We start from the raw sequence: 20,373 nt of genomic DNA, 5'->3' as shown, positions 1-20,373 counted from the left end.
TTTTCATTGGCCTAGTTTTGACTCAGCATATAGGAAAGGCAACGGGTGCTGGTAAGACGGGGTCCTTGCCCACCACCGTGGGAGAAGTGGGGGGGGTCCCGTGGCTGGGGCTGGGCTGGGGACCCCACGGCAGGTGCAGAGTATCCCTGCCGTACAGAGATAAATGAGCTGAAAGCTTTGCAAGTGTTGTCTAAGCGTGAAAAGAAAGAGCAACTTTCTCTAGACATGTTTTGCTAAGGTGCCACTTCTCTTTTGAATGAGCAGCCTCTTCAAAGGTATTGGCTTTTTTCATCTCAATGCTGTAGCGAAACAATAGTCAATTCTTGGTACTGAATATCTTCAATTACCACAATACCTTGCAGGATATGACACTAGAAAGGTTATGCACAGAGAGGATAATTTTGGTTCGTAGCCTCTAAACGTTCCCAGCCGCAATAGTGTGGTGAAAGAAGATGTCTTCCAAGAAGTTCACATTACTGGCTGTAGTAAAATAAAATAGCTATATTGTTTCAGCTGGCAATTTCTTCCCATTGTCTTCGTTTTAAAAACCATGCATACTCAAAGGTGAAGGGATGTGTTTCACTACAATTTGAGAACTGTACTGTAACCAAATATTATCTTCATTTTGCTCCTTGTTTCATGTTACTTTTTGGTCCTTGAGTTCTCCAAAGTTCATCACTGTCTGTGACATTACCATGACTTGCTAACTTTCTCATTATTTCCCCAGTCAATAGGAGAACAATATATGGTGTTATTCTGTATTTCAGTTACCTGTCACTCAGTGTTTTATCTCCATTGATACTCCAGGTACTGCTCACAGAAACCAAAGTAGGCTGTCTTGTCTTCCGCTAATCTTGAATGCCTTTTGTTCAAGAGGTGTTTTGTATTCATCAGTCAACTAAGGACTCATCCTGAAGAAGCCCTCAGTCAGCACATAGATCTCAGTGAAAAAGGGATATCCAGCTCGTGAAATATTCATAGCAAAAGGTACCTCAATCATTTTCACCTTTTGACCCTTTGAGGCTGAAAGGATTATCTGCGGTAAGTGGCAAATCTTATGGATGTGAAATTTTCATAGATGAAATACCTTGCCATTCCTCTTATCCACTTTTGGTATTAAGCCTATTCAGAAGGCACATTTATCTACCCACTCTATCTGCCACTACAGTTATGTCAAACTCAAAACAGTTTTAATAAAAGTCCAAAGTTGAAATTATAGTGATCAAAACCTGGAAATGGCAAGACTTTTTTTAAGAAAAGGAAAAATGCTGTGGATGTTCGCTGCTTCCTGCACTTCACTGGGGGCAACGAAGACCCCTTTTAGAACAGCTGTAATAAATACAGTGTAGTACTATTCATAACCAAAACTGCCATTTGGGGAATCAAGTGACAAGTCATCTCCATTTGTGAAGTTAAAATCTAGCACAATAAGTGAGATTTTCTGATACTTATAGTCTGCTAAAGGAGAAAGATGAATGGTGATGGTAGGCAATTAGCTCGTTCAGGGATCTCCACAGCTAAGAGCACGCTGCAAAATCTGCAACAATGGCTTGAGGGATGATTGCAAGCTGAAACAGTCTTCTGAAATTGTTTATTGTTTCTCCAAAGCAAAAATAAAATTTAAAAAAAAATTACCTATCTAAATAAAAACATCTCTGCTTTGGCAATAATCCAGGCAGTCCTATCCATAGGCTGGATCCTGTAAGTAACAAAAGCTCATCCATCCTTTATAAACAGCAGATTACCAGTGTCACAGGTGTGATACGAGGGCATGTAGATGAGCAGCAAAAGAAAGGTGTGTATCTGGGCAGAAACAGGGATGGGATGGGGCAATCCTGAATCCATACCCTGATGTGCATGGGGGGAAAGGAGAGGTGTCCCAGAGTGGCAATCTTGCGAGAAGCATCAGCATAAATGACCCTGATGGCAGGACTGCCAGGGCGCATGGCGTGTCCCATGCAACACAAAGTGTTGGGTGACTCTGATGTCATTACCAAAAAGGCAGTTGCCAGGCTACCTGCCAGCTGTGCTGGTGACGCTCTCCATTGGCACGTATTAGCAAGTAGATTTGTAATCAACCGGTAGTAGAAGCAGCCTTTTACTAATACAGGCTTTAGTCAGGTAAACATCCAGTGCTTAACAAGTTAACATCCAAGCAAATACCACTGGTCAGGAGATAAAACAGCCTGAAAGGTAAAATGCAGTAAAAATCCTCAAGGATAAGACAGAGTTGTGTCCCTGGACCAGGGAAAGGACAGGAAAAGTTATAAATGAGTGCAGGGATGAGCTGCGGCAAGTCACCTAACCACTCTGTGCCTCAGTTTCCTGAACTGTAAATCTGAGTTAGCATCAACACCTTTCAAAAATACCAGTAAACACCCTTTTCTGCAGGGGAATTTGGCTTTCTGTGTTCTGCAGCACTATTTTACCTCCTGTTAATGAATCCACCTATGAGGTATGTATCACCAATTAACAAAGGTTCCTATTACATCAAGTTTTACACAGAAATGCCCTTTGATTTCAATAACGATTCTGTAAGTTCTTGCCATAACTTGGAAATTACTTTGGAGTTGCATGTAGTGTGCCCTCTGCCTTCTCTCCTTTCCTCCTGGAAGAGTTTTTGGTTATGCATTCCCATGAGAAGGACTCATGGAAATAATTGGAAAAAGCAAAGAAAATTAGTATACTTAACAGGCCAAAATCTTTGTGCCCTCTCCTAAATGTTTTATTTACTTCAGGAAACCGATAGGATTTGGTCCAATATGCTGCTTGCTGTGCATGAAAAAGTGCACCTGATGAAAATAGATGGTAAAATGTTTTTCTCTTTGATTTCTGTTAGATGTATTCCTCTTTTAACAGGCATATTGGACAGCAGATTGACAGAATGAGAATACTCTTGGTTGGAGGTATCCTTCTGGATGACAAAAGCCCACTCCCGCTCAGTGATAAATTATATGGATATAGAAACTATAAAGATTTATATTTCTTGTGGAGTCACCTCTTGTTATTGGTAAAGTTATTCTCTCTCCCTATGGAAAAGCTCAGGCCTATGATTTTTAAAATGAATTAGCAGATTTCCAGAGGTATTTCAACACTGTTGCTACAGGAGAGAAACAAATGCATTTCTCAAAAAAACTGCCCTAGCAGGTTCGACACGTAACTCTTGTTGAGGTCTCAATGTTTCCAGAAATCTGTCTGTGCGTGGCTGAAGTTGGGAACCTAAATCCTTACCTGTGCACCTGGGGGAGCACCCGGGGTCTGGGAGGTGCCAAGAGCCCAGACCTTACCAGGACTGGTTGAGTGACTCGCACCTCTGGAAATCAGAACACGTGTCTGGGGATTAAACACTTGGTTTTGGGCGTGTTTAGCAGGAAATAGCTAGCTCTCTGAGGTCTGGGTCGTGCAGTGGAGTGCATTGCTCCAGGACATTCATCTCAGACGTGCCGTCCGTGCGAGCTCGCTGGCGTACTGGGAGGGACCGGCACGCAAGTGAGCTGAGGGTCTACCCAGCAGCCAAAGCAAAGAGCTGCGGAGTGCCTGTCTCCTCCAGGCTCTTTAGAAGTGTCATTCTCCGTGCCTGTTGAATTCTTCTCAGCTAGTGTCAGAAAATATGGTATAATTGATTACACTCCTGTGAGGGCTCTGTCCATAACATACACGCAGAAAGCTGATACTCCCAAAGGGTTTTTCCCCAAAATGGATCCGAGGCCTAGGATTCATGTAAAATGTCAAACAGCTTCTGGAAAACAAGCTGGATGCCTTCAGGCTTTTGCAATAGCAAATCTACCTGCATTTCCTTCTCTGACCCCTCCAAATATTCAATGAGTAATTACGAAGCCTATAAAAATACGGACAGGGAGCCACATCCTGCCATTAACTTCAAAAGAAAATTAACAAATGAGTGTGCTCAGAGGGGAACCCCACTGCTCGGGGAGGGGCAGGGCAATACAGAGCCTTTCACCTCGAGGTCACCGATCTAAATCCAGTTGAGTTGGTAGAAGGTGGCAGTCTATCTCGTGGCCAACACCAAATGAGTTGTTAACCTCAGCACAACTTCAGATGGTCCCTTGGCTGGAAAGCAATTGGCACTAATTGCTGTCCCTATAGGTAGTGTCAGACAAAGAGTTACGGGCACCCAAAAACTCAACTTCTGACCAGGCTTTTTAGCACTAATGTGCTCTGCAGCCACTGTAGCCCAGATACAAATTACACCTCTATCTAGAGGTTAACTCTCAACTGGAGACTGCCCTCTCCAGCAAGGCAAGAAGTCTTGAGCGTGCAAGAGAGAAGGGGCCGCCTCTTGCCTGGGGGTCCCAAATTGCCTCCTCACTGAGCAGCACTGTGTAAATCATCTGTACTTCAGCCTGGACTCACCACCCTTCATGTGGGTGTCTGCCTCTTCTCTTCCAAACCAGCAGCCAGAAGCTGACCCTCCCTGCTTTGGCAATGGGGCAGTCAGTGCTATGACTCACCTGCGCCCCGGTCAGCTTGGTCAGTCACCAAACTCATGAGAGATGGTGTCATCCCCCAAGTTGTACCCTTGGCTCCCAAGTCTGCAAAGTGAGCCATGGGGATGGGATATTGTGGGAAAGGGTTATGGCCCGCGCTCTTTCTGCTTTGTGGATAAACAAGTGTTCAGACCTACATCTTACCAACGCTTGGAAAGATGAGCAGCGTTGAGGCGTGTCTGATCCTGTTGATTTCACTGACTGAAATGACACACTCGTTATGTGTCTGTAGGTACATCAAGTATACTTTAATATATACAGCTGGGATCTTGTCTGATCAAGCTCACTCAAAATAATCATAATTTAACCATTGAAAACAGATGTGGAATCAACACAAACAAAACCAGTGATTACAGCTGCTGATAGTAGGCACAGAGGGAAGGTGTGAGGGATGGTGTCTGCAGATACCTCCCTGAATCAAGGAGCGTCCTTACAAACACAGCACAAACTTCACCATTTTCATGCTTAAGCTGAACCAGTGCATTCAAAGAGATTTTCCTTAGTACTTTAATTAATGTACCCAATATGAAAAGAAAAACCAAAGCAAAACCTTGCTGTCACACATCCGTCAGTATTAAAGAGCACCATTAATGAGAAATGAATCACTGATATGCCGAGTGCCCCACTGCAAATGGACTAAGTGTTTTCATTTTGCCGGCTGAACCAATTGAATCATGAGGAAGCAGCGGCAAGATTTTTAATTCCATATAGTACATCCCCACCTCTGAATTTATTTACGAAGAATAACATTTATTTAATGTAATTTAGTTCTAAATATTTAAAAGCTCACTTTGTTTAATATATTTTCAAGTACAAGATGTTAAGTAATTATGTATGATGTGGTGGTCTTTTATTAGGTAGTTAATGACCATCTGGGAATTCAAGCCCCAAGGCAATGCCAAGGGCTTCTGAGTATTAGCTGGCCATTAACATAGTGGTAATGGACTAGCACACTCTACATGATTATGACTATTAACTAAGCATAAAAAAAAAATAACATTCAAATTAAAATAGGAAATTCAGGTTTAAGGCTTCTCTAGCATCCTTAATTTAATCAGATCATAGTGACCCATATGGCTGAGTCCCGTGCTGAACTGGATCAAACGGCGAAGAGATTCAAGCGAGCATCTCCTCTGGAGTTGCGTGGCCAGGTGCCCACCGCTCCCAGGCACCGGCATCCCCCCGTGACAGCCCGGGAGCCTGCTTACGCCAGGAGTCCTGCTGCCCTCCCAGTCCCCTTCCACCACCCGGGCGTCAGCGAAACAGGAGCAGGATGCCGCCCTTCCCCGGCGTCATGAACGGAGCCAAGAGGGGTGCCCCGACCTCCTCGCTGCCCCTCGGTCTAGGGGACTACCATCTTTCTTACCCCAAAGCTTTGGCACAACAGGCTCAAGGCTGGGACCCTATTTCCCCACTACTGCACACGCTGCAGTCATTGAATGTTTCTGGTCTTTTCTGTTTTAATTAGGTGATGAAAGACAAAGATATTCATTGTAAACAAATCTAAGATAAAAAGGCCTAGTGCATTTTAATATGCTCAGGCAGCGTTGCAGCTCATAAACAATACTTCAGAGAGGAGGTAGGAACAGATACAGATTTGGTTTCACTGCTGCCTCGACATTGTACTTCTGTTCTCATAGGCAGGTACCAGCATTGCTTTCACAGAAGTTAGAGGTAGAAAATATCTATTAGATTATACTATTCTCTTGACATGATAATGTGCTCTGTATAAACTTGTATTGAGTTTGTTTTGCCATCGTTTGTCATAAAGTCTCTGCAGGCTTGAATTGCCATCATTTTGCCATCAGAATGACATCTTAATATGGTCTCTGCTCCACAGAGTTGCCATGACATTATCATGAGATCATTAGACTATGCTAAGTCTCATGCAAGAGAGAAAAACATGATGTTATAGAAAACTGCTGTTGGGATTTGATAATTTCATTTCTATTTCTTTTATTGCACTACAGGTCTTGGGTCAGGAAAAAGAGGTGTTTGAACACTGGCTTCAGTGGAAACCTCCTGGATGTCTGGACACAGCCTGTGATAATCTGTTCAAACTGTCTTTATTGTTATCACAAAATGTTAAAACATTTTTGTTTTAACAAAAATTTCTTTATTGTTATCACAGGCTTTTTTTTTTTTTAAAGCACATTTTGCTTTGGTACAGGGATCTGATTAAAGTTGGGTGTAAACAGGCTGAAGTAAAACATTAAAAAGAAAAAAGAATCAGTGTCAAACAAATGCTCTTCATAGAGAAGAAATGGCAGTAATAAAGATTTAGCTAAAGACTCCCTTTTTTTTTTTTTAGGGAAAAAAATGATTTAAAAATTTATTACCCATTTATTTGTATAGCACAGTGCTTCCTAAAGAACTCAGAGGAATCCGAGCTCTTACCAAGCCATATACTTTTGAGGTCACAGTTTCTCCACTGCTGAATGCAACCGTCTCTGGGCTGAAATACAACTGTTTAATAGGACATAACAATGCTACATGAAGCCAAGAGGCAAAGAAAAAAAAAATGCCCAAGGTGTGTGCAGTCAATGCAAAATATTTGTGCTGCTGTGTCGCTGGAATACACATGATCTCAAGTCCAGGAAAAATTAAAAGGTTAAAAAAGTTACAACCAAAGAAACAACAGGACAGTGCCAAGTGAAAGGTCACAAGACAAATGAAAAACACATCAAATGGCTCACCCACTGATGTGCTCTAATAGCAAAATGACCCCCATCAAAACATTCACCGTGACTGCAGCACCAGAAACTCTCCAAAGAATGCATGAAAATGTTGGCTTCCTAAATTAATCAAGTTTTATAGCTTGCTTGGAAATTTTGGTCAGGACTTCTAAATACTAATGTACCACTTCGGCTAATATAATTTCCCCTTGAAAACACACCTTCTTTTCCAGTAATAGGAAGTGTGTCTATTGCTGCCACCACCCCAATTTTATGGCTCACGTGTATTGCCCAATACTAGGAATGATCTTGGCTTAAATTTTCTGTCCATTTGCCTTAATCATTTCACTCCACTGTGCAAAGGGGAAAAAGAAAATAAAGGTTTAATGTGAAATCTGAAGGCAAAGGGACCGCAGTCTCTAACAGCGTGTACTATGCTCATCCAGAGCAATTATTATTGCTCATTACATTTCCATGCAGAAATCATTACATTTTATATCACAATATGCATTTTTTTATAAGTAAGCTTTAAGCGAATTAGAATACTTAATATGTTTTTTGAACTTTAGCCAGGCGTGCGCTCCCAAGCTGGTTCCTTCTATTTACATTGTAGCATTTATCCGTTTCCAAATATGAGAAGATTTATCTATCAGATTCTGTGCAAATTCAGTACACAGATAATTTGTAAAAAGCTTTCTTTTTCAAAATGTTCTGTGGTTTTTCTAATCTCATCTCTTTTCTAATTTCCTAATCATATAACCTTGAAGTCTAAAGACACAGCCTGTGATAATCTGTGTAAACTGTCTTTATTGTTATCACAGACATTTATAAAAAAAAAAATACACACACGCGCACGCACGCATTCAAAGCTGCCTTTTAAGTAATACTTTAGTCACAGTTCAATCAGATCCACATTACTGCTACTCATCAGATAGAAAGCGTTCGCGAGCAGGAGGGGGATATTGACTTTAAAAATTCACTGGCGAGGCGTACAGAGCCTGCAGGAATGTCAAAACTCCAACCTGCATTTTGATGTTTTTGCCTCAGGTTAGTCTTGACTGACATGCTTGGAGCACTCTTGTTTGTGCTCCGGCATCCATTAACTGTCCTTGACTCAATGTTATATGGGCCTTTACGGTCAGCCCGGTGCCTAATGGTTACGGCAGATTAGATGCCACGAGGTGTAAGAAAAGCATACGCCTCACTTTAAGGGATCACATTGGTCGGTCCCTGCTTCATTAGGGGGTATTGTTAGATCCTAAATTAATGAAAGCCTGTTAATTATTATTCTGATAACTCTGCTTCACGTGGGAGCATGCCAGGCAAGTGGTGTTGTAAAGAAACGGAGTTTTGCAAAAGAAAACGGAATGTCAAGGTTGAGATGTCTTTGAGTGGGTTTGGTTTACATGTAAGGCATTTCACTCAAGTGCCGATGTGGCTGGACGTGGGGAAAAGAAAGTCTTAGCCGTACTTTTGTTCAGCGTTAAATGATTGCCTTGCAAAAACAGCTCAGAGAAGGCTTATCAGCCCAGCATATAGATAGATGTATACATCTGTAATCCCGCGCGATGTGCATTGCCAACTTTCCTTCTCTTTGACTTTGTCCTTCCCTGGTTTCCACAAAGTTTTTGTAAAATGAACCAATACCCGCTTTCACTTGGGTTCAAGGAAAGTCTCCCTGTCAAAATAGGGTAAAATGGGTGCTAAAGCCGTGTTAGCATTAACAATCATTTTAATCATTCTGATGTCACTCACATTAATATATATAGAGAGAGAACTCTACAGCAATTGCTGACAGGTACAAATGTGCCCATAGAAATGTTTTTCTTTAACATCAAGCTCAGATAAGCTTCTGAGGTGCCTATATTCATTTACTGGGAAGTACTGAGATTAGACAGATGTCTCAATTTAAAAAGGGAGAAAAAAAATCTCATGTAGATGTGACATTTGTTCACCTGTGTTTTTCTGCCAGTCTATATAATGCTATCAGAACATAACCAGAGTTTTGATTTATACACCTCATTTGACGTTGACTGGCAGCTCTACAGAGAACACATGCAAAGAGATGGTAATTTAGAAATATGGAGAGCTTATTAGGCCAAATGGAAAGGAAAAAAAGATCATTTCATTTTACTTCTTTTGAAATTAAATGAGGGCCAATCCACCAAAACCGAACATCACCATGCCGAGGCAGTGGGAGCGTGAACCTGGACGGGGCCCAGGACGTGCAGATGGCCCCCATCTCTGCAAAAGGCCGGGCGAGGAATACGAAATGCCCTAAATTCTAGCGTTGGAGGGGCTCGACATTTTAATCTGACTTAATAGTTGAGGGCAATCTAGGTTATTAAATTGATCTCTTCCACTTATCTGAGATATTTCACCGGAGAGAAAGAGGTGCTCCTCACTGCTCTGTGGCCCGGTGCTTCTCAGCTGTGATTCACAGGACGCAATGTGGAAAGTGCCCCTTCAGCTCTCCAGGTCGCCTGTGACCGTGAAGTTGGCTGCCTAAATTTAGCATCTTTCAATTTGAAAACACTTGCCTGGGCTCAGCAAACTCCTCGAAGCTGAAAAGCTGTAAGAAAAAAGGGTTCTAGATAGGAGCATAATTTTTTCTGGTAGTGTCAAAGTTGACTCAAGCCAGATACTGGCAACAGCTTAGGGGTTTTGAAATGGCAAAATGTTTGGAATTAGAGTATGACAGGTCTATTAAAAAACTGAGATGAATTAAGAGAAAGAAAGAACCATATGTCCCCACATAACTTGTCAGGATTTTGGTCGTGAAATGTCAGGAGGTCACATAGCTGACTTTTTTTTTTTTCACTAGAGCATAAATTTCATTATCTTGAAATAATGTTTTTCTTTCAACAAAAATAGTTAAGAAGGAATTGGAACCCCGTAAGCACAAGAGTGGTGGTAAACGTCTGCATATTTTCCTCACTTTTTTTATGTCTTGCATTGCTGAAGCCACTTAAAATGCCTTCTGTTTATTTTCCTTTGGCGTAAATTTTACTGCTTGTGAATAGTTCTCAGCTGACAGCTCTTGAGACCAAAAGCCTTCTTCCCAGCTGCAGAATGAAGCCACAAGAAGAAGTGGCTTCATTTGCAACTTCCCCACCATGTTAAGCCTCTCTGCCTCAGCCCTGATCTAGTGGGTGGCCAGCTTAGTCCATGTGGGCTTTCCAGGCTTTGGCATCAGTTGTTGAGATGCCTGATTGTCAGTAGACAAGGTAGCCTCCTGGTTGGTGTTAATTTGCCCTGAAATTTAAACCCCCACATCTATGAGTGTGCCGGGTTGTGTGGATCACCCGGTTGTGTGTTGAGTCCCAGCATCTGGATGGAAATCGTCTGGTATCTCCAAACTTGTGCCTTTTTTCACAAAACTCCCAAGTGAATCTGGGACTAGTATGGACCTTAGGTGGCTCATTGTTTTCTATTTAATCTGCTCCAAGTCTTGTGCCGGGATTCAGAGTGAAAACAGCTGAAATGTACAAAGCAGTCACTTCTTAGCTTGACAATGAACTCAACATGCTTGGGCCATTGCTGAAAAAAAATAATTCAGTAGAGCCAAAGCCAGGCAGCTCCCTGGTCACACCACCTCACGAGGTAGTATGGGGCACGCACTGTGCCTTCTGCCAGGCACATGAATTGCAGTGGGAGCTGCAGGAGGAGAAGTTCTCCTTTGGCCACTTTCCTACAAATCTTGTTTCTGCTTTCAGGCACACGGGTACATCAGGAGCTGCATCAGGGTGCATCAGTTGTGCTGGGCCAGACCTGGAGCTTCCTTTCACAAGCTTTGAGACTGGAGGCAGGTGAGCACGATTATGAGCCATCACCATCTGCCTGTGATTCTCAGAGAAAGTCCTTCAGCCTCAGCGCTGCGGGTGGACTGGTGCTTGCAATCATATGTGAATGTGGAAAAAAAAAGTCTATTATTGATCTATCCTGAAGACAAATCACAATGTGCTTTATAAGCCACGTCTACTTGAAAAACGGTCTCAGTCACTTCTAGAGAAGCTCCATTACCTGGTGATGTATCATCTTCCTGAGGCTACAGTAGAAGGCAAAACTTGAGGCTTCTGGAAACATCCTTTGGGTGCAGTTTTTTCTAAATGCAAAAAAAAAGATCAATGTGGATGAGATCAAGAGGTGTATCATAAGGTCTAGCAGAGCCTTGCTTCATGCGCCTCGCCACTGGATGGCTGAGGCAGCGTGCGTTTGCTGGGAGCGAGCAGCATGCCTTTGGCCCCCAATCATTGCATAGAAGCAAGGGGTTGTTGCATTTGCAAGGAGACTTTGAGCCTCACATCTCTGCTAGAAGGTGACACGTAATAAGCGAAGAGTGGGAACTGCCAAACCTTGATGTATATACATATAAATTTCTGAATGACATGTGCTTTACCTCGTTACAGCAGAGAGAGCCAAACTCTGCACTTTGTTGTTTTGTGGCAATCTCTATGGAAATCATGTGCCTGCTGGAAGCGTCTGTGTCCTGGGGATTACCTCCATGGAATATACGTGCTGTAAATGGAATTTTTTAGTCCTGTGGCTGGCATCCTGGGAGGGGTTTTCATTGCTGTGATGGAGGGAAGACCAGGGCAACGTGCGCGGCTCCCACCTGGCCGGGGGGAAGGCATGCAGGCTGGACGCTGTTTTGTAGTCGCCGGTTCTTGACATTTGATACGCTGTGGTCGGGTGACAGGAATCAGGATCTCCAGAGCTTTGTGCACATTCATCACAGCCCTATTTGTTTTGCTATGAAGTTTCCTGCGGTTTTCGGCTCCGTCAGAGCTGCTGCGATTGCCAGATAAGTGTGTTTGGCTGTGGGTGTGGCTGGGCCAGAGGAGGGTGCCATTTCGGAGGTTTTGCTTTGGGATATTTTTAGGTGGAGGAATAAGCACGTGCACGAGGGAGTTTACCTGATGAAACACATGATTTCAGCACACTATGGGGCTCACCTCGGCGTGAGATTAGCCACGCATAGCGGATATGAATAAAAACAAAAGATACCTTTAAGTTGGCCAGAACTAATGCTGACTGCAGCCCAGCGCAGCTCCCACTAACAAGCCACCCACCCACCAGTCTCCAATGTTGTTGCTCACGTGCAGTGCCCAGAAATGAGAAAGTAATGTTTGATTTTGACCATGTTATCTGACTCTGTCCTTTAATGTGCATCTCAGACTGTTACACATGGTGTGGTGCAGCTCCAACACCCCGAAGTGCAGCGCTAGGGAAGAAACCAGGGGCCCAATCCAAACCAAAGACTACACGCACCTAAACCAGTGCTACGGCAAGATTTTAGACATACTGAGGCACCTTGCGTCACGAACCTCCGCACTCAGCAGCCACGTAACCTCAGAAGCACCTGAGCACACCAACCCTCCTGCTGCTTCGCCTGGGGCTGCCTGAGGGCTGCCAACCCACCCCTGCATGGACAGACCTGCCCCGATCTCAACGGTGAGGCACCCAGCCCATGTCCAGCAGCTACAGGCATCCAGAAAGGAGGAAGAAAAGTCACCTTGCTTCCCCAGGGGCTGCTACAGGGGGAGGTGACCACCAACCGGGCAGGCTTACCCACCTTTTCTGTAGCAACCTACAGCTCCCTCCCTGATCTGCTGGGATTTGACCCATCAGATCTGTCTGCCAAAAGAGTCTCCTATCAACATGACGTAGTGATGAAGGAGTAACCAACACTAGTATTCTCTCCCTGCTTCCAAGCTGGGGTCACCATGCTTGAAACGGCACATGGGGTCACCCACAGAGCCAGAAAAAAGAGCAGAGATAACAAGTATGACATGTTAGATGAAGTGGGGGGGAGGGGTGTGTGCAGGACTAGTCTTTTGGGTTTTTCCTGTTGTCTTAACTCATGAACTTAAATGCATGAACAGCGTCAGAAAATCCAGAACAGTTCTCTTCTTCCCTGAAGTGTCACTCATTCGGAAGGAGAGCCATGTGGTCCCCTGCCTGCTCGTCTCCAGTCCCGTGAATCTCACTTTCCCTTCTTCACATTGGCACACTTTCCCGTGGGGGGAGGCTGGTGAGTCGCCATTAGCCTATAGCCTGGTGCCCCGGACCCTTTCCCACAACGAGGAAGTGAGCCAACTTTAGCAAAGCACTGAACAGAAATCTTGCATTTCTTGGCCAGATGTTTGTCATGAAACTGTGAGGGTACCTACTTCTCGGGTGGGACCCAGGGGTTGGGTCTTGAAATGCGGAGGGGTATTAAACTGCAGAGATGGCACTAGAGTTCAGGCAAAGATGTGCTTCATACTTTTATTAACATCAAGCAGCAGTTTCAGACCATTTCCCTGGAGCACTGACCTCACTGCCGTGAGCTTGGGTTTTGAAATTCCTGACCTGTTGGCATCTAAACCCTTCATCTCATCCGGCCCGGCCACGTTTGCAGCAGCCTGGAAACTGAGTGAGGGAACGACTGGTGTAGGTGCTTCATTAAGGTGGTGATATATGCAGAAGGAAAAGTATCCACATCATAACCGTCCATAAGCAGTTGAAAAAGTAAACACCTCAGCATTTTTATTGCTGTTATAGTACGTAGCTGTTTATAACTTCACCCTGCAAACACTTACCGGTGTCAGAAAAACTTTAAAATGTGCTACTTATGTCTTCTGTCTACTGAAAATTGGACAGTCTTAAATCACCCATGCAACCCAATTAAAGCTAGATATAAGTCCATTTTTTCAAAGGATGGCTTAAGTTAGTCTTCACACATAGAGATGAAAGCTGAACTTCCGTAAGCAAATTTTGACAAAGGGGAAGGGCAATTGCTGTGTGAAATAGACACAGGAAAGATCACAGATGATGAAAGTAGTGCAGTTTAACACATTAACACACATAAATTTTTAAAGGTATATTTATACAAGACAAATTAACTGTCTAAAGATTACCGGGGTTTTTTTAAAAAAAGGTCTTCACTTTAGGCATCTTCCTATGTCGTTACTTTTTGAAGCCATTCGTACCCTGGGCTCCTACAACATCACTTGGGAATAAGTTGTAAAATTTAATAGAGCAATGCATGTAAAAGTAACTCCTTTTGATTTTGCTGCCTCCTCATTTCATCAGGTTATCTTAGTTCTTATGTTCTGGGAAATCATAAATAATCATAATTATCCCCTAGTCACCTTCTCTGCACTTTTTAGGATTTTCTAAACCTACCCATTTTCCAAGACAAAGAGTCCTCATTATTTTCTCTCTTCTCTGGTTGTCCTTTCTCATGCTTTTCTGTTCCTATGCTTGTGCAATTGAGTATTATTTTTTTTTTTACTTTGGAGGAGGAGGAGGAGTGAGCAGAGCTGCTCTCAGCTCAGGATGTGGCCCATTGCTGCTGCCGGTGTTCGTCTCACTTTTCTCAATGATTCCTTACATTCTTCTTTTCTCTCTATTGCCAAGTACTGAATTGAGGTTTTTTTTCAGAGAATGACTCTACAGTATCTATAATGATTTCAAGATCTCCTTCATGAATGGCAAGAGTGTATTTAGAGTTATTTTTTCCTGTCTTCTTTACTTTATAAATATCAGCACTGAATTTCACCTGCCATTCTGTCACCCCACCATTTAGTCTGTGAGTTTCTTTGGCAGTTTTCAGAGTCAGCTTCTGCTGCAGCTCTCCAGTATAATTTTCTGTCAGAAAGCATTGCCATTTCGGAGTTCACACCTTTTCCCACTGATTAATGGATGTACAGAGCAGCAGAGCCCTCTTAAAACCACATTGGTAATCTTGACTCCATCATTAAAATGGTGATAGCTACTTACCCCTAACCTTTATTTTTTATCTGTTAGTCACTTACTAAACCACAATAGGAGTTTCTTATATTTCTTTCAGAGTTTATAGTGAGGAATGTTATCAACAGGGTTTTGAAAACCCACTACATAATAATGATCAAATTATCCTTATGTTTGCAGTCTCCTTTAAAAAACTCTGACTGATTTCTGTGCCAGACTTCCCCTTAAAGAATTTGTAACTCTTTCTGGATATATATTTGAACTCAGTTATTAATCTCATTCCTTATTATATTTACTACCAATCCAGTCAGGATTATAGGATATTCATTCTAGTAATTTCTTTCTAAAATGCCTTATACCGCGCCATCAGTTTGAAACAGATCCAAAGCCTCATTCTCTCTGAAGAAACAATCTCCATTCACTGCTTTTCCTAAAAACAAGTACAGAGCAGACTATGTAGCAAGTGATTCATACAGATCTGTATATATTACCTTTTTGTCATTCTATTTGCCTGGGAGTGGTTGCCTGTCAATTAAACTACATGCAAATTTGCGTAAGAGTTGCTGGACCTGACTAGATCCTTGCAATGCTTCTGTTTGGGTTTGTCTTGTGGGTTGTGTTTTTTGAATCTAGAAATAAATGTAGGCCACTGGGACATTTCCATCCCCTTTCCCTTTAGCATCTCCTTCCACACAGAGAGATGCTCCTTCTGAAGGTATTCCTCCAACACCAGTAGTTTTCATCTTGAATCACAGATTCTATGCAATCCTCCAGTTGCCTTTTTTTGGCTTGTTCTGCCAGCACTGGACACCTCCTGGTAGAGACTGTGGGACTATTTTAATGCTCTACATCTTTCTCTTTCTGGGACTTTGTACTAGGCAATTTGTAGAGACTATAAAGGTATACATCAGATGTGGGGATTACATCTTCAAGTTCCTCAGATGCTCTGAGTTTTCTTAGCCTGCCAGATATTTGTCTTGGATTATGTTGTCAGTGATTTTAAGAAAATACTGATCTCAGTTTTCTCATTTCCAAAATCGAAAAGATAAAGCCAAAATTCAGCTCCTGTATCTTCAATATATATATATCCTCCTATAATTATAACTATATTGAACATATATATGAGTGAACATACTGACCAAATAGTGGTTGAATTACACAAATAAATTATATATATATTTATATATGTATGCACATATATAATATGGTCATCAGCTCTTCTGCATTCATGCTAAATCCACTGATCCAGTTGCACTGATGCTTTCCCATGCATGTTCTTTCTCTCAGAATGTCTTGGGTTTTGTGGGTAAAATAAAAAAACACCTCTCCATTGTTCTCCACCCTGCACAGGCACATTGCTCCTGTGTGTCACAGGCACTTTTAATAGGCTCAAGCTCAGATTTCTACTTGACCTGATACGGCAAACATATTCTGGGTTTCCTTATCAAAAGAATATACCAGGGAAAGATTCTTACTTTTTCTTGTGATATCTTTCATTTATAACTGGGTAACACATTCATTCATACGACAGTAAACTGGAATAGAGCCTACATTCTAATATGTTCCAAGTCTGGAACAAATAAATATACACCATCTCTCCACACACACACTTCTGCTAGTTAGCATGTGGTTATTAACACTTGTTAAAATGACTAAAATTTCAAATGTGGACATGCTCTGTGAGAAAACCTCAGTGTGATTATACAGTAAGCCTTCCATCAGAAGACAATAGGTATTTTTAGCAACTCCTGTCTCACTTTTCTATGAGTTTTGTCACATCTCAATCAAAAAAAAAAAAAAAATTACTTTGGATTCTGGCAATCCTGGTTTTCCATCAGTCGGGACATCAGGATTTCCGGAGTCCAGAGGATTCTCATTTTGTTGTTTCCATCCCCATTTTAGCAAGAGATGCTGAAACAAAACCACCCCAGATTCCTGTGATGAAAAGGGTCTGGAAGGGGGTCTATGGGCAGTGGCAGGGAGACCAATGCCGAGATGTTGGGGAAAACATTTTGGGGCAGCCCTTTCCCTGTTGCCTTGCATTTCACAATGCTAGTGGGAGGGAAAACACTTCACTGGGGACAGGAGAGAGGATCCCTTTGGTTTTGCAGTGATTTTCACTCTTTGCTCAGGTGGAAATAACTAAAAAAACCTGCACAGAAGCAAAAGTGCAGGTTCAAATCTATGTAAGATAAAAGCCACTGCTGGTAATGGGATGTCCATCAAATAATTTGTGAGTGTAGAAGGCACTGGGAGAAATTTCTCCTTCCAGGTAAGTTCATTGTGGATATCATTATAAAACAACCAATGAAAGGGATAAGGATGAGTTTCCTATAGAGGATGGTGAGGTGGCAAGTGAGACAGTGCAGTAGGTCTACAGCCAGCAACTTGTTCATATTTATTTAATTGCTTCTAACTGAACCTGGAAAGCTGTGATGCGCAAACTGGCCCAAGGTGGCACAGAGGCATTTCAGGTTCTGCCCTGGCAGCCGAAGGGCAGCACAAAAGTATTGGAAAAGACGGCAGGGAAACATGGAAAAGTGCTGTAAAAGTCAGAGTTAAATAGATTTTTGACCAGTGAGGCAGCTTTCAAGGCTCCATCTCGGCCTGAATGAGAGGTGCTGCGCTAGGACGGCAGTGAAACAAGACTGGTAATTATCACTGGCGCTTTTACAAGCGAAGAGCTTATGGTGCTCATGTGATACCAAGTGCTCATTGTGCACTGAGCAGTTTTTCTGGAAGCCTTGGCTTTGTTTTCCCTTAGTCCTGAGAACAAAAAAGAAATGTTGCAAGGAAAGTGCAGAATGAATCCAAAAAGAACAATGGAATTGTGCTTGATTTGTTTAATTCTGAAATCAAGGTCACTTAGAAGTACTACAGCTTTTATTTGTTTTATTGGGTGTTTTTTTAAGGATTTCTTTTTTTTTTTTCTTTTTTTTTTTTCTTTTTTGGCAACATCTTTCTTTTCATTTGACGGTCCTGTCATCCCAGAACTGTATATGTTACTGATCCTGCCTGTATTCAAAGCTGTTATTAAGTGGAGTCTTTTAGATTTTAGAGAAATGATAATGGTTCCAAAGATGACAGAAAGTGGCAGCTGGTGACAAAAAACCCCCTTGATAAGACGACAACAGTAAATCAAACTACTGCCACTTTTTCGTTTCATGTTTGTTAATACCACCTCGCCTTTTGAAGTTTAAAGCAAGGTTCAAAAGAGCCAGGTGCTGAATCATAATATTAAAGCAAGTAAGGAGCTCCATGAAAGAGAGAAGATCTGAGAGGGGAAAGCAACAAACACGGCTTTCAACTGCCTTTTGTCGGCCTTTCTGCAGATGTCACCAGTTGTTATCCCCAGCAGAGGCTTCAAGCTTGTAGCAGTGCCTCTGGCTGATTCCAACTCAACGTTTCAAGTGTCAATCAAAAAGGAAGGACGCAGCTTAGGTCCTGGTCATTGTCCTGTGAAAAGAGCCAAGCATTTAACATTGATTTAGCTCCCTCAATATACAAAGATAGAGCCAGCTTTGTGCAGCAAAAGGGCCTTTGGCAAGGTTGCTTGTAGAGCAATTCCATCGCATCCGATGCTCCTTGGTTTAGCTGTCACACTGCAGTGTCTGGAGTCCTATGAAAAGTTATTCAGGAATGAGTGAGCAAATTAAAAAGAAATAACATGCTCTCCTAAATAGCAATGCAAGCTATAGAAAGTGCACTTAATGTCATTTAGCCCTGAAAAGCATTTTTAATAAAAGTATTTTTGTGCTTTTAAATGCCTTTTAACAAGGAGAATAAGATGTTTCAGGACAAGAGGGGGCCCTTGTGAAACCCATCTCCATTGGATTGGATAAGCAATTGTACCCGCAAAGTGTCTTTGGTCAAGTGCTTGCTTATTCTGTTTTCAAGGCACTTACGTTCACCGCCATCCACATACCGCATTATCCTTCCATACGGGTGTAAAAAACGCCCCCAAACCCAACGACGACAAAAAGGCTCTGCCTGAATGCTACAGATGCGCCCCGCTCCGGCTCTCCCGTCCTTTCTCATGTCGAATTCCTGCCCATCTCTCTCATCATTTTCTTAAAAACACCTATTTCCTTCTCAGCCGTTGCGCTCCCCACCAGCTCTCGCCGGCACGGCCGATGAGAAACCCCGGCACGGCACGGGGTTTCTAGCATCTTTCCATTCACGTTTAGTGCCCCAGTGGGCTGGGAGCCACAGGCTGACCTGCTATCACAATAGTCTTGGGCGAACAAAATTCTTGTGCTGCATCCAGGTTCAATAAGATGAGGAAAGTAGTTTAAAGATCCCTTTTGCAGGTTCAGTATTCCTACTGTTTTCTGGTTTGCACAATATTTTTTCCCCAATGTTTTCATCCTCCTCTGTGCAGAAATACAGGTTAAAAAAACCACAGAAAATGGCACAAGAAATAGATCATTTCCATGACAGCAATCGCTTTTCAGAAGCTTGTTTCCCTCCTTAAAGGCTAGTTTTCTGGTAGTACCTTCCTAAGTCAAACCCACACCGACTGGCGGCACTTCTCAGCTCCAGGGAAACAGCGTGGCCCCTAAAACTAGCCGTGTGTGACGGCGGCTCTTCTGAATGTGGGACCGGGTTACTCCTGATCAGCCTCGAAGGAGCCACATTCCTGTCGGCTGCTCGTGCGGCTCGTGGGATCTGCAATTTAGAAATATTCAAAGAGAGGATCTCGCAGGAGTTGGGTGTATTTTTGAATACACGTTTCATTATGGACACGCTCATTTCTGCGTCCCTCTAGAGGCAGTTCTAACGGTCCCCATAGCCGGCACTTCTGCACGACTCACTGAGTTGAGGGACTGGTGCACTTCTCTAAACTTTCATTGGGATTTTTAAACACATTTGATTTGATCTAGCCCATGCCCTTTTCTTCTTTCACTGACTTTTTGTCAAACCGGTTCAGAGAAAATGTGTGCTAGCTTTACGCCAGTGAAACAGCGAGGGCAATGCACATTTGCATCAGGCACTAGGTCCTACGAGCTGCTCCTTTCCAGGAGAAGGAAACTACATTACATTAAAATTGAAGCATGTGTGTGTCTGTGCCTGTGTGTGTGAAGGAGGGAGAGCACAACAAAGGTGAAAACAAGCCGGGGATGCTTTATCCCAAATCAAACATTAGAAAGCAAAGCAAGGAAACCAAGGACTTTAGTAACCCTAAAAAAAAAAAAAAAGCTTAAGGTCAAATTTGTTTACTAGCTTGCTGATATAAGAAATGTACAATTAGGTATGGAGGTAGCTTTCATGTGTCATGACAGTAAGATAATGAAGAGAAAAACAAAGGGGAAAAAATAAATGTTAGTTTAATCTCAGTTTTTGTCACAGTCACCAAAATGTGTCACTCACACCTGTGTGGTAGTACAGCTCAGGAAACAGGGCTCAGTTATCGTTTCTGATCTTGGTGGTTTAATCCATTCAGGATATTTTTT

Source organism: Balearica regulorum, chromosome 3 (genome assembly GCF_011004875.1).
Source record: "Balearica regulorum gibbericeps isolate bBalReg1 chromosome 3, bBalReg1.pri, whole genome shotgun sequence".
Lineage (NCBI taxonomy): Eukaryota > Metazoa > Chordata > Aves > Gruiformes > Gruidae > Balearica > Balearica regulorum.
This window is presented reverse-complemented; position numbering follows the sequence as displayed.